Source organism: Fundulus heteroclitus, chromosome 14 (assembly GCF_011125445.2).
Source record: "Fundulus heteroclitus isolate FHET01 chromosome 14, MU-UCD_Fhet_4.1, whole genome shotgun sequence".
Classification (NCBI taxonomy): domain Eukaryota; kingdom Metazoa; phylum Chordata; class Actinopteri; order Cyprinodontiformes; family Fundulidae; genus Fundulus; species Fundulus heteroclitus.
Genome location: NC_046374.1, coordinates 30,879,249 through 30,894,002, shown reverse-complemented (window position 1 = coordinate 30,894,002; position 14,754 = coordinate 30,879,249). Strand labels below are relative to the sequence as shown.

Genomic DNA, 14,754 nt, shown 5'->3' with positions numbered 1-14,754 from the left:
CCTCAACATTTAACTGGTAAGAGTAAATCAGCCTAGTTTGACTGAAGTGCTTTTTGTTAATAAAACTAAGGAAGTAAATGACCAGAATAAGATAACGATCATGTACCTCTCATGTGTTCAGGTCCCGTTTGACTTGTTTTTTTTTCAGTACAGTACAGTCCCTTGGAATTTTTTATTTTTTTGTTTCCTCTAAACTTGGAATTAAAATGTATTGTTCAAGAGCTTGCACCATTTACAGAACACACCTACAACTTTGAAGAGGTATAATTTTTTTATTGTGAAGCAAACAAAATTTAGGACAGCATACATAACTGCCCACCCCCGAAGTCAGGACTTTGTTGAGCCAACTTCTGAGGCAATTCCAGCGCTGTGGGGCTGCTGCCTCACCTTGCATTTGAATTTGGGTGCACATACTCAATTTAATCAACAGTAATGTCGGTGAGTATGTCTAAGGGGCATATTTGAGGTAACATTGGGAGCTTCAGCACAGACGCCTCTTTCCTTCAAACCAGCCATATTTCCCCTTTTTTAACTGTTAAATGTAATATTGTGTTTTATAAAAGAAAGGAACATAGAGTTTTTTTTATTCATAAATAAAAAAAAAAAAACATTTTCATGTCCTGGGTGTCTGGATCGATGGTAGGTGGGCACTAGACGTTGGAGCACTCCAGTGTTGTAGGACTCGAGTCCGAGTCATTAGCTAAATTTAAAGACTCGTGACTTGACTTGGACTTGAGCACCGATGACTCGAACTTGGACTCGGACTCCTACATTCAGATCATTCTGACTCAAAAATTGAGAAAAAGACTCGACTTTTTTTTTATATCATTAGGCTATAATTTTAATACGTCATTAGAATATTATTTGGTGTATGATTTTAATATCTAAATTATTAGTGCAATGTGGTGGAGTGTGGATTTTTTTTTTAGTTTAAAAACATGTAGGCTATGCTTACTTTAGTGCGGAACTTGGACTCGACTTGATCAATAAGGACTCAACTTGGATCAATAGTGACTCGACTTGACTCGGACTCGACTCAGATTTTTTTTTAATGACTCAGACTTGAACACTGGAGACTCGAACCTGGACTTGGACTCGAGGCATAGTGACTTGACTACAACACTGGAGCACTCTCAGCTTGGAGAGTTCAGCTGAATATCCCTCGGTTGCCTGAATGGATTGGATAAGAGCAGTGCCACATTGATAATGTGCCGAACAGAGAGTGCAACACATTATCAATCTAGCTTGCCAGGTTAGGTGGCTATGGCTGACGGTGAAATGCTAAAAAAAACCTGAATGGAGCTGAACAGAGATTTAAGGAACATAATCTTCCCAAGAAAACAAGCAAAAGACTCCAAGTAAAAATGAACACAGGCTAATCTAGAAGGTAACGAGGCGGCCTGTTAGTTCTTCCAGTCTCGTTCGTAAAGGCTCGCTTCACCCGATTCGTAGATTTGGCAGCAAAGGAAGAAAACAGTTATCAGAGACAAAACACTTATAATATGCATATATTTATTACAATTGGAATTCCAAAGGGAGACAAACACTTATAACGTTATCATTAAGCTTCATTTAGTATATTACCAAAGTCCCCCTCCACGGCCATTGAAAGCATCTGTCTACCCGCAAACCCCCAGTTGCATGTTTATTATAAGCGGTTGGCTCCTCACGTAGTAACTGGGGTGTGTGGTCCATGCACACACAATCTCAAAGCGCTTAGCAAAATAGATCCTCAAGTGTCAATTCAGGAACTAACTTTTAATTATTAGCCCAGGTGGTTTTAATATTGTACCAGGAAAAACATTAAGAACAATAAAAAAGCTTTCAAACTGCATCCAATTTTGAAAGGCCCCCCATAAAACCTCCTGTGCTTCTTAGTGCCTGGTGACTACTGTAATTTACCAGCTGTATGCAACGAAATTTCATTCTGTACGCACTCTGTGCATACGAAATGACAAAGTTGTCTAAGTGTCTAAGTACAAGAGCTTGAATGAATTTATTGCTGCAAACCTCCCCATCTGTAGACTGTCACACAGTTTTAGTGATTAGAAAGTAACTCTTTGTGCTTTAAGAAAAACATGTTTAACACAAAAATTATATACATTTCTATAACAAAAGAAAAAAGTAAAGACATAGATTAACATAAAAATCTCTAATAAAATAAAGGACAAGAAAAACTCTGAAAAATATGAACGCAAATGAAAAACCCCAACCACACATCTAAATTGTGACAGCACAGTCTTTCACAAAGACAGTTTCAACTTACTATATCAGAGGTTGGTACAGAAATCCCAGACATTTCTCAGACATGTGATCAGACTGCTGAGACTGCTGAGCTATTGGACCCCCCATCGTTGGATGATATTTTCTGCAAAAACTGCGTCTGCCATGCAACTAACATTGTGCAAGGTCAACACACACACACACCCATGCACAATCCTGTCTCCTGGCAGACTCCACAGAGCCCTCAAAGGCCATTCCTCATGACTGCCAACAAGATTTCTTCTCATAGAGCTGAATTGGCATGCTCCCCATCCCACTCTTGTACCAAACCTTGTGAGGACGGACGGACGGGCTTTTCATAATTTAAACGTGTTTTGTAATGTACAATTGTGTGCTGTAGAGTGTGTTGGATATGACTGTGGAAGATTGTGCATGTGCTCCTGTTAAAAAGGTGGCTGTGCTGTTTTTAAACATGCATTAACAAATTCTGATCTGTAGAAGCATCTTCATGTTGAGTTGATGGAGGTGATTTTTTTAAAATTAAAGACATGAAAACAGAAGCTTATGACTTGCCTACAATTGATTCCGTGTGCAGAAAACAACCCAATAATAGATGCAGCCAATTGGAGCAACAACCATCTTGGGCAGAAAGAAAAACAAACTCTCCGGGAAATTTCTCTACAGACCAGACAATGTCTTAATTTCATAATATCTGTCATAAGCTCCGCTTGTGTGGAATGAAGAGACAATAAAATCAGAGTTTGTCCACATCATTGGAAAATCTATAGTTCTAAAAATTAAGAATTAAAAGTATTTTAGAGTGAATGGTTCATTTTGAAAACGTATTTAAAAAAACTCTTTTAACACCCAGTCAATAGGTGCAGAACAACATACAACAATAAGATCAATAAAAATCCAAAAGGCATAAATACAATGCACAAAGATGATGGGCATAAAAAAGTAGAAAACCCTGGGTAAATGTCTGCCCAAATAAATAGTTCAGCTGATACAAACTACTTATTTAAAAAAAAAAAATCATTTAGTTCATATTGGTAACTGATCAATTATTATAATTTACACTTGTTAAAGTGCTCTTAATTTTAAGAACATGTCTTCACAGGAATAAACAACATGGACACTACATTTTCTTTCTGTCATTTACAATTTTTGACCTATTCCCAAACAACGTTAAGGCCTTAAAGTATTTAAAAAGATACAAGAAACAAAACCCGTATTTTTTCCCTGCAGGGATCACATTAAGTCTCAGAATTAGCCACTAGGGGGCAGCTGTTTTTGTAACTTTCAATGATGTGTTGCTCAGCAGGCGTACATTTGTGTCTGGTGGCATCCCTCGCCTGATCAGTTCTTCTTTGATCTGCAGAAAAAAACACAAGATGTGAGACACAGTCAGTGGTGCCTTAAAAACATACTGATCTATGATCAGCGTTGTCATCAACAGTGGGGCTAAACTGCATCACTGAAACTAAACTCTGTTATCATTTAACAATGGAAGATTATTGGGCTGAATCAATTTGGATTAAACTCAAGCCATTATTGTTTGTGCTAAATTCAAGGATATTACCGACCGCTTTTATGATTCTGTCATGATTGTCCTTCAGTGGCATCGCAGTCGAGAACTTTAGCTTCAGAACAGTGATATGAGCTGGAAGAGCAAGAGATCAACATGGTTTACGGCACTACTTCCAGGTACATTCACTCCTCTTTTTTTCCACAGGTACTTTTACTCCTGCTTTCATCTTACTTACATGTTCTCGGTGGAGGATTTGGGGTTGTCAGAGGAAAGGTGGGTGCAACAACAGTGGTTGAAGTCACCATTCTTCCTGGGGGGTAAAAAAAAGCAGAAAGATCATGAGTTTCTGGGAATAAAAAAGTAAATTAAATCAAAGATGGAAATGAAAGAACCGACTCACCGTTTCCAACAGTCACAATAACACAGCGATGCTCAGACTGGTAAACCGAACTGGAATCACTGTGGAGGTGATTCAGTTCAGGGCGTTAATCTTAAATTTGTGAAGAAACAGCCTTCAAATAACGTTCAAAAAAACTTCAGAGGATCTGATCCGAAAAACATAATAGACATCAGATTGCTCTCTATACATTTAACAGCTTTTTTATTCTTATTTCTTTGTACAGAAATTAGTTTGTTCCTAAAGTGAAGAAGGAAAGTCAATTTGACAGCTCTTTAAAATTGTAATAAATTATAGCAAAGTTGTTCATTTCTGATCAGTTGCAGACTTCAAATCCTCTGAAGTTGAATGAATTTAAGCACTTTTTATCAAAGTACTAAAATTCATCCTTGCAAGGTCTAGCTGCAATCAAGCACTCGACTTATTGTGTGCCAACACCGAGGTGGCATAAGCTGATCCCCACTTTTTACCCTGGGGGCTGAGATTATGGTCTGGTTCATTTCCAGTTTCTGTAAATTTACAGAAACCTTTTTTGCAGATGGAGTAAATGGAAAGCTGCGTGAGGGGAAGGAGGAGCTGAAAACTAACAGAAAATAAAGTCAAATCATAACTAAAACCCAAAGCAGCATTTAGTTCCTATGCTCCACTTATCTGGAACAAACTTCCAGTGAATGTAAAAGTGCTGAAAGCCTGAGTTCCTTTAAATCGAGATTAAAAACACATTTGTTTAAAATTGCTTTTAAATGTTCCAGTTAAACTGTTTTACTGTTTTTAATGTTCTTTTTTTGTTTCTACATTCTATCCCTACTTGCTTTTATTCCTATATTTTAATCATGTAAAGCACTTTGCATTGTCTCGGTACTGAATTGTGCTATATAAATAAATTTGCCTTGCCTTGCCAAAGAAAATCTGAAAAAAAATAGTAAACAAAAGCCTGATAAAAACTTTAACCCTGACACTTTTTTCCTTAAATATGCTGCACCAGATGCCCCCTTGTACTAAAATCAAATATTGCTGCAAATTGTTGCTTTGCAGTAAGTTGCAGCATCACTCTGCCTGTCTTCATATGCAAACTTTTAGACGTCATCAACTCAAAGGCCCACCAACTATAGAAAATACAAAATAATGGAAATATACTTTATTGTCCCTCAGTGGGAACATTTAGGTGCCCCAGCACGAAAATGATAGGCACGTTTTTTGTGGCAGGCAAAGAGACATTTTATAGACAGAACCCAGGATTTGTTCATCCATGCAGCAATAATACTGCTGCTATAGTAGCTCCTTCACATTTTGGCCAAGCAGTCTGAGAACACTGATTTGTTTCTTTGCGCATTTGAGATAATTTGGCAACCAGCAGATCAAATACTGACTTTGCATGGACAACAAAACAGATGGGGTGGCTTTCTTCGTCTTCACTGGTAGAAGGCGTCCATCTCAGAGTGAAACGTCCAGAACCAGCTGCATACTTGACCACACCTAATGGTCCGCTGAACAGGAGCTCAGTGATCCTTTAAACAAACAGGAGATCCACAGATTGGTTTGACGATGTTTGCTAAAATACACCAGCCTTTTAGTTTGTCAAGTTTAAAATGCTCTAACAGCATAATAACCGGGAATTGGCACAGGCATCCACAGGTTTTATGCTGTCTGTATGGGGTGGAGTTATGATATAATTTTAACACAACAGGAAAGATCAAATTTCAGGCTGCCAACATGAATCATGTCAGAACATTTACATAAATAGAAACAATATTTAACTGTTACTCACACAGACTGAGTTGCCTCTGCTTGGATTTTTATTTGTATTGTTTGATTAACATCAATGAACATCTGAGCTCCGTGTTCTGGAGTTGGAAACAGGAACCTGGGCAGATATTCACCTTCTGTGCAGGAGGGTGCAGCAGGATCCACTGGAGCAATGCAGGAAATAAATGCAGACGTGGTGAAATAAACTTGTGAAATACATTAAAATTACTTTGTGTATCGGAAGTTTCATTCAAAACAACTGTCCAGGTAGTTTAAAAGATGAATTCAGTAACATTAAACCATTAGTCCAGCTCAGCTGTTGTCATAGTAGTTTTCACAAATTCCAAGTTTCAGAAAGGTCAAAGTTTCATGTCTTTTAATAATCTTTAGTTTATTAATCGACTTCTGACAAATCCGGTAATCTTAAACAAAGGAAATTGTTTACATCAGTGCGGCTCTTCGTGGTAATAAAACTCAAAAAAATCAATCAAAATATAAAAGTATACCTTTCAAAACAAACTGGACAGGGACATAGCTTATGGCAATCTTGTCATTGATCACAAGCGTTAAACCATTGCTTTTGATCAATTTGGATGGTTCTCTGGGAAAGTCCTCCATCATCAGCTGCACTGCATACGGACCTTCAGCACTGCTGTTAGTTGGGCTGAATGAAAGAGTACAAGACTGCAAGAAGACAAAAAATGGAGATTTAAAATCAAATCTTTTGTCTCGTGTAGTGCATTATTGGTTTTAGCTATGTTTCTTGTTAAAGCAACATCTTATCTTGATCTATGAGTCATAAAGGCTCACAGATCAATTTCTGATTATGGTAACCGAAAGGGGATAAACTTATCAACCATTACATATTTGTTTTCCATATGAAGATGTTTTCCATATGACGACGTTCTGTTGGTGGAGGAGGAGAATGAAACAAGCAAAGATGGCCGTAGCTCATTATGTAGGCTGTTTTCTGTTGAAATGTAGGACCATCCATACTATTTGCCCAGCGAGAGGGAAGAAAAGGCAAGCAAGAATAGAAAAAGAAGTAATAACTGGGATGAAAGTCCACATCGGCTTAGCTTTTACCAGGTGGGTTGGAGACAATTTATTAGGGAGCAGAGCTTCAAAACAGATGTGGTGGTTGGAGGCATTCTGCTGGACAGGTAAGTTAAAGGTAGAGTCACCGATTTGTCCCTTTTTGAGTAACTGTACATGCACAAGACTATCTTACTTGGTCTTCCGCTTCTCAGGGGATCGCGTGAAAAAATCTCCCAAATTCACTCTGGTCTTAGTACTTACTACTGAGGCCTTCCTCTTTTTCTCATAAACATGTACACAGTTTGCTTCTTGTGACTCTCAGCCATGTTCAAAGTATACGGTGAGAGCAGTGCAGCTACAATGAACGGCTAACACCTAAGCTAAGCGCTAAGCTAACCGGATACATAAACACTAAAAGTGCGCAGCAAGCGGAAACTAACAAGGAATGTGCACGCTCACTGGCGTTACGTGAGCGCATCAGAATGATTAGCATGTGGGACAACCGATCGATACCCCGAGAACTTGAGGTACAGATGAGGTGAGAGCAGGACCAAAACTGGTTAAAATATTTAGAGGCCTGCAGCTCCCAAAGAGATCAAACTTCTTAACCTACTTTTTCAGAATACATAATGTATTAACTCCTTTGGGGATGGAAGAACCATTTTACCAAGTATAACACAAAGTGTTTCTGAACAGGATTACCAACTGTAGCTTTAGTTCAATATAACAGTGAAGTTTATTTTTGGCATTATGTTAGAAACAGGGCTGTGTAGTCCAGCAACTACCCCGTCCTCCCAGCAGGGAATCTGTGTGTTTCAGCTGGGTGACGGTGTCTATAGCGCAGCACCCCAAGAGGGTCTCTCTATAAATTATGTTTATAGTCACTTGTTTTACAGCCCATTATCAGAATTTATGAGTGGCTTTAGAAAAAAAAAAACAAGCCCAAAGTCCCTTACAATAAGTGGACCAGGCAACAGTACCAAAACTCATTTCACATGATGACCATTGCTATTAGCTATTAGCAGTAGCGTGCTACCAAATAAATGGAAGACATGCTTGTTAACATTGTCACATTTATGACACTCAGCAGCATTTATGACACGTTCCACACTTAACGGTGAAGTTGTTTGTAATTCAAACAACCTCAACTTACACACTGGGGCTTTAACTAAATTTATTATTCTTTCATGTTACCTGAAACCATCATATATTACTTACTGATAAGCTCAGAACAGACGGTGGTGTGCAGGTGTTGCATTCATGTGGGGGGGTTTGTGCGTATCTGCATCTGACCTTGTCTCCATCGGGGTCAAAGTCCACCAAGCTAATATTTCTGTGACAGTTTGAAGGAACTCTGAAAGAGGCAGAAAACAGACATAATAGTCCCACATGAGAACTCAAATGGTTTGGTTTCCTTTAGGAAACTTTAGAATCTTAACTAATTTGCATTTCATTGTTTTCTCTTTTATCAATTATAGCTCAAGCACTATATCTTTGGGAAATGACAAAATGGTACATATAATCAATATATTTTATTCAGAATTTTACCGTTTCAAATGAGAACAATAAAACCTAAAAGATGCATCTTGTCTATGTCCAGTTTTGAAGGAAAGTACTGAATCACTATTACACTAAGTGTTTTTATTTTATTTAAATAGCATCTTTCACAGACCTTAAAATCACAAAGATAAAGGTATGTCAACATGAAAATGTGTTTTACTTATTCTTAAAACAGTCAGTGGAGTTCATGCATGGCTAGGAAAGCGGAGATATCTGAAAAAATGTTAATGACTAAATATGGCTTGCTTTACACAGATAAAAACTGATTCACAGCAGTGTGGATGTAATTTGGAAGCCATTTCTGAGCTTCAAAGAACTAAAGCTTAAAAAGAACTAAACAAACATGTAGCATTTTATAAAAACTGTCTGAATTACCTCATAACCGGCAGGATGCCAGTTTTTGGTGATGAGTTGAGTGTGTTGGTGTCAGAGCGGTTCCTCAGCTCAACAAATATAGTAGCTACCCCAGATGAAATTCCATGTCTGTTTTGTATCCAGTTAGAAGTCGGTCTTTAATAGAAGATATTTGGAAGGTTTAATACACAGGGGTACCAAAACACATTACAGAACAGCAGGCCAGATACATTGTCCAACAGGAGACTTAATTGCTAAAAAAAAAAAAAAAAAAAAAAAAAAAACAGTACCCATAATCACAAAGATTCTCAGAGTCTCTCAGAGAGCTCCTATCTTAGCCTAATGATTCCTACCTTGTTTTTTTAGCTTAAGAGTGATTCAGACGCTGCTGAGAGCAACTCTGTAGCCTGACCAACCAGACTAAATTACACAGAGCGTAAATCAGTCTGATAACGCTCCATTCCCTCTGGACCAATCACAGTACAGGAGGTGGGACTTTATTATTTCTGCTATCATCCCAGTGAAGATACATACACAGATTTTAGTTTCTTGGTGCCTTGGAGGATTGAGTACACCAAGTGTCCTCTGATTTTTTTTTTCAGACAAAAGGGGCAAAAAGTTGTTCACTGGAGTGTTTGCTCAATGGCATGACATGTTTCAAGGACTACAAATAAATAAAACAAAAAAAAAAAACGTGTCGCTTTGAGTTTTTTGTGTCACATCTGTAGTAATCTGATTGGTCCTAACCTGATGACGGTTACCCTGTTAGTCCCGCCTTAGAAATCGGGCTGTACCAGCTCCTTAAGCCGGGCATACATTGTACGATATTTTCAGTCGCTATACTCAGATACAGCACAAACTGTACGACGAAACCGCAGGGTTAAAAAGTTTACAGCTCTCCATATCTGTTCTTACTGTACATGCTCTGATGTGATCTGACCGCTTACACTGGACGTCTAAAAACCACACATCGGACCCAGCCCCGTAGAGAGATGGCGCTTGACGGACTCGTCTGGCTGGAAGACAAACGTAAACAGTAGAAGAAGAAGAAGACGGCCCGATCTCGCATGACTGAAGAATCGTCTCGAAAAGGGCAAAAAAATCGTACAGTGCATGCCCAGCTTTACTAGACTGATACGGCATGGACTGTTATATTACTCATAACTCATTTTTCTACATCTGTTTGATATTAATGTGCACTCACAGCATTTTACTGTGATTGGCTAAATGACCAACATAAATTTGAGAAAAAATGGTGGAGCAAACCAAACTGGACATGGTAGCAGTGCTTCGGTCTGTGCAGCTCTGGGAAGAGACTCGATGAGTTTTGAAAGGGAAACTGATCCTAGGATCATGGCACAAATAGGTGAAATTTGAAGTACATTTCTGCAGAAATGCCATTAAGACTACCGACATCATCATATACAATACGGAAAACATTTTCTCACATATTTTATATGTATTCTTTGTACATTTCTCCACTTCTTATTGCTGATTATTTAGTAATTTTCCTATTGTTGATCTATCCTCAGTAAAATTATGTTAATGGGGCCGTACCTTTAACCCATCGGGCCACTGACACTTATTCATTTCTGCCTATGGGTATGATAGTTTATCTTATTTACAATCATACAAATAATTGTATGATTGTCAAAGACATTTATGTGGTCATTTCCTCCACTGTTTAGGTGGTGGATCACTCAAACAGCTCTCTCTGTTTCCACAATCTTCCCTGCTTAAGTCACTCTTAGTGTCACTAAAATTTCTCCTCACCAGTCCTAACATTTTACACACACGTTAGGAGATTCCTTAATGCCTAAGATGTTTTATGAATAATTTATCTTACTAAGGTAAAATTCTAAGAAAAATTTTAGAAATCTTAGAAATTCCAAGAATTTTCCTACAATGACAACACAAAGAGCTATTTCTTGTCTTTGTGAATATGGGCACAGTTGTTTAGTAGGTGTAGGAGTTTAATGTTTAATAATTTCTTGGTGAAATCTGATAATTGTTAGATATATTTAGCATATTTATAAGATTCAGTCACCCTGTAGTAAAATAGGAAAAAAGTTGTTTATTCGGATACGTCCTCTTGATGATATACTCTGCCAGACACCAATCACCTCTGCTTTCCTCAATTTTAAGACAGCCAGAACAAAGATCTTCACAAGAGCTGTAGCTCTGCTTATAGCGCTCTATCATCTGTAGATTTAAAAGGAAAGAGGTATTGGGTGCAAGTGCATTTAAATAAAAGGAAAATAAAATAAACTTCAGAGAATCCATACTTACTGAGTATGTGTCATTTTGGAAGTCTTTAGTGGTGTAGCTCCCCACACCGCCCATATAAGCAGTTTCTGTATGACTGACCACGAGCAGCAGCAGCAGCATAGAGAGTAACATGATGAATGAGTTGGTTCTTCTAAACAAATTCTCCGTTGTGCACGTGCATTTATACAGTCAATCCCTAATTTATTCAAGCTTTTTTAATATTGAAATTATAGAACAAACCATTTCCTGGTCCACTTCTTGTAAACATCTGTAAAGTACCAGAAAAACAACTGACGTTTGCTACAAAGTCAGGAAATGCAGGAAGCCGACAACCAACTGTCTGCATAAAAGCAGGGTCATCGACCCGTAAAGGCCTTAGCTGTTGAATTTAGAGCTTTAGCCAAAGCAAATGGTTTAAATCAATCAGCACTTTGGAAGGATTTCAGGTGTTCGTTAAATGAGGAAATGAAGATAATACTTGCTAGTCGTGAATAACAGACGATGGATGAGTTAATTGATTTGGCAATTTGGATATAACATCCCCTAGAGGGACATATTAATGAAAAGAAACAGGCTTTTCGGGAGCCGGAAACATCGGGAGCATTGTGTGAGCAAGTAGGAAGGGCCTGGTTAGCCAATGAGGAGAGGCACAGGCACCTTACCACCGAGTTCTGTCCCTATTGTGGTCAATCGGGACATGTCCACATAAATTGTCCGATTCGACCAAAAGAGAATGCCCACTAGTAAACCATGGGGTCCTGGTGGGTGCAGTTCATAATGGCAAAAAACCCTGATTTATGCTCAAGACTATTATCCTTACTGATGATAGGGACTATAACACATCCACCTTTGTAGATTCTGGCTCAGAAAAAAACCCTAATCAGTCCTCAGCTACTAGCTAATCTTAATATTTATTCAAGTTTATTAGATTCTGTAATGAATCTTAGGAGCCGGACCCGGTTATTCACACGACACCAAAGACACGTTTGACATACTTTATTAAAAGTAGAGGTGTAGCCAAAATGCGAGCCTCTGGGAGCGGTACTGGCACCACTGCAAGGGAGAGAGGCACGTTAGTGGCTGGGAGTTTGCACGGGGAAATATTTGCTGCACTGAAAAGGCCACTGACCTTAACTGGATCTGTAAAGAACTTTGAATCCAATGATGAGTCCTTTCTCCTGAAAGGGGCAGGCAATGTGAGAAAACACAGGGGCAGTCCAAGATCATACACGGGGAATCGAAAGAAGGCAGAAGCACAATAGGGGAAATCCAGCAGATCCAATCCAGGTCCGTTTCCTAAATCCAGAATCCAATTTCCGACTGGCAGAGGTACAGAGAGGGCAGAGCTGAGAGACAGAGTCGAGAGGCAAGCACAGGTGCATGTCCAGAAACTGAAAACCATAAGATAGGATAAGATATAATTAGCTTTATTGATCTCACAGTGGAGAAATTCACTTGTCACACATCGGCTTAATAATCAATAATCAAAAAAAGGTGCCAAACGGAGGAAAAGGTGCATAAGGTATATACAGTGTGTCGACATATATACAGTGGATCAAAAAAAAGATAAAAAAAAGAAAAATAAAAGAAAATAAAGCAGAGATTTAGGATGACTTGTGTAAATTCATGGTGACTTATATACATATGTACTGACGTACCTTAAAGTGGTACCAGGCAAACAGCAACAGTGAGGTAGTGAGATAAATAACAGTGTCCAACAAGGAAATAGTTGGTTTTGCTGCCATTTTAAATATGTTTTGCATGCAACTACTCAGACTGATTTGCTTCTGCTCTGAATGCAATGTCCTTAGTCCAAACGGCTTAAAATATCCCAGCCCAGGTGTTTTGTTCGAAGCTGACTGATAAATCCTCTTCCCATTTCAAAATAGGAAAAGATAGTTAATCATCTAGTTTAGACAGTGTCCTGTGTAATTTAGAATTTTTATTATTTTTTGGGAGGGGGGGGGGGTAGATCCAGTAACTTTAATACAGTTATTGGAATTTGTAAACCACCTTTAATGAGCTTAAATTTATTTTTTATTATAGATTTAATTTCTTGATATTCCAAGAATTTGTTTTTATTAGTTCCATGTAGAATATTTAATCTATCAAATGTGATAAATCCACTTCCTTCAAATATATGTTCCAGGTATTCAATAGCTTTATTCTTCCAGTATGTAAAGTTTGTCATATTATTTTTTTGTAGGATGTCAGGATTATTCCAGATGGGTTTACGGCTGACCCAGTGATGACTCTGTCATTTTAAGAAACTCCCACCATGCTGTCAGAAAGTAGCTGATTAATTATAATTAATCAGCTACTTAATATTTTTTAAGCATGTATGCCGTTTTACATTTGAGCTAATAAATGGAAAATCAGTAATCTTGATATTATTACATATTTTCTATTCTGTGGCTAGTCAGGGCTCCTCTAAGGGATTATGTTTTATCCATTTAGAGATGTATTGTAGTCTATTTGCTAAGTAGTAGTTATGGAAGTCAGGCAGATCTAGTCCCCCTCCTTTTTTAGTCTTCTGTAGTGTCTTCAAGCTGATACGGGGGGGTAATCTTTCAAAAAAAATTTAGAGGTGAAGGAGTCCAGAGATTTAAACCAGTTGAATGATGGTTTATCGGGGATCATTGAGAATAGGTATTTAATTCTAGGTGAAAACATAATTTTAATTGAAGCAACCCTTCCCATGAGCGAGATTGGTAGCGATTTCGATTTGTAAAGATTCAATTCAATTCAATTCAATTCAATTTTATTCATGATACATGTCATCTCAAGGCACAAATTCAATCAGATTACACAAATACATTGGCAACCAATTGGCTTCAAAAGTCACCTGACTGGCAAATTTAATGCAATTTTATTTATATAGAGCCATTTCACAACACGTGTCATCACAAGGCACTTTATTTGACAGATTGGTCAAAAAAGTTTCCTCTAAAGGTAACCCAGTAACTTAAATCAAGTCTCTCCAAGCAGCATTCACTCCTCATGAAAGAGCGTAGAGCCACAGGGACAGTCGTCTGCATTGTCCATGGATTTGCAGCAATCCCTCAAGATCATATTTGATCTTTTTTTTTTAAATGGTGTGTGGTTAAATTTTGTTTAATCCTGCAATTATATACTAGTTGTAAATCTAGGGGTTTCTGTAAAGAGCCGTTAATTGGCAGCACTATAGATTTTAAACACTTTATAGAATAATCTGAAACTTTTGAGAAAGATTCAAGTAATCTAATTACTTAAGAGAGAGAGGTGTTTAAGTGCTGGAGTAGTACAGTTAGATTTCATTGGCATAATGATTCAGCTAATCTGTCATCTGTGCTGTAGCTGAACTGAGCTTTTACCCTGGAGAGCAAAGGTGGATTTAATAAGACAGACACAGGTAAGCATGGTTTGGTGATTGAGTTTTCATCTCTAAGGAGTGCAATAAGACAAGGAATGATTTAAAGAAATAGTCAATGTACAACAAATCACAGTCAGGGAGCAATTATTATAACATAATTTGTCAAAAAATATGTGAATGTATTTGATTCACTGGATTGATCAAATTTGTTGTAATATGTCATGAGATAGTCAAGGGATAGATTATTATTGTTTTTTTTTTTTATAAATGTGGATAAGTCTATCT

At 37.8% G+C, this 14,754-nt stretch overlaps 1 protein-coding gene and 1 long non-coding RNA gene across 2 annotated transcripts in view; one reads left to right on the top strand and one right to left on the bottom strand.

Annotated features, from left to right (window-relative positions):
- The window catches only part of LOC105924405, a 749,458-nt gene that overhangs the window by 47,288 nt on the left and 687,416 nt on the right, over nucleotides 1-14,754 (top strand). The window lies entirely within an intron of this gene.
- Nucleotides 3,810-14,754, bottom strand: part of LOC118565767 — a 42,960-nt gene continuing 32,015 nt past the window's right edge. The window contains exons 2-3 of the long non-coding RNA XR_004932592.1: nucleotides 3,990-4,064; nucleotides 3,810-3,886 (exon numbers count right to left, since the gene is read on the bottom strand). This is a non-coding gene — a long non-coding RNA (uncharacterized LOC118565767). The remainder of the gene's footprint in view (nucleotides 3,887-3,989; nucleotides 4,065-14,754) is intronic.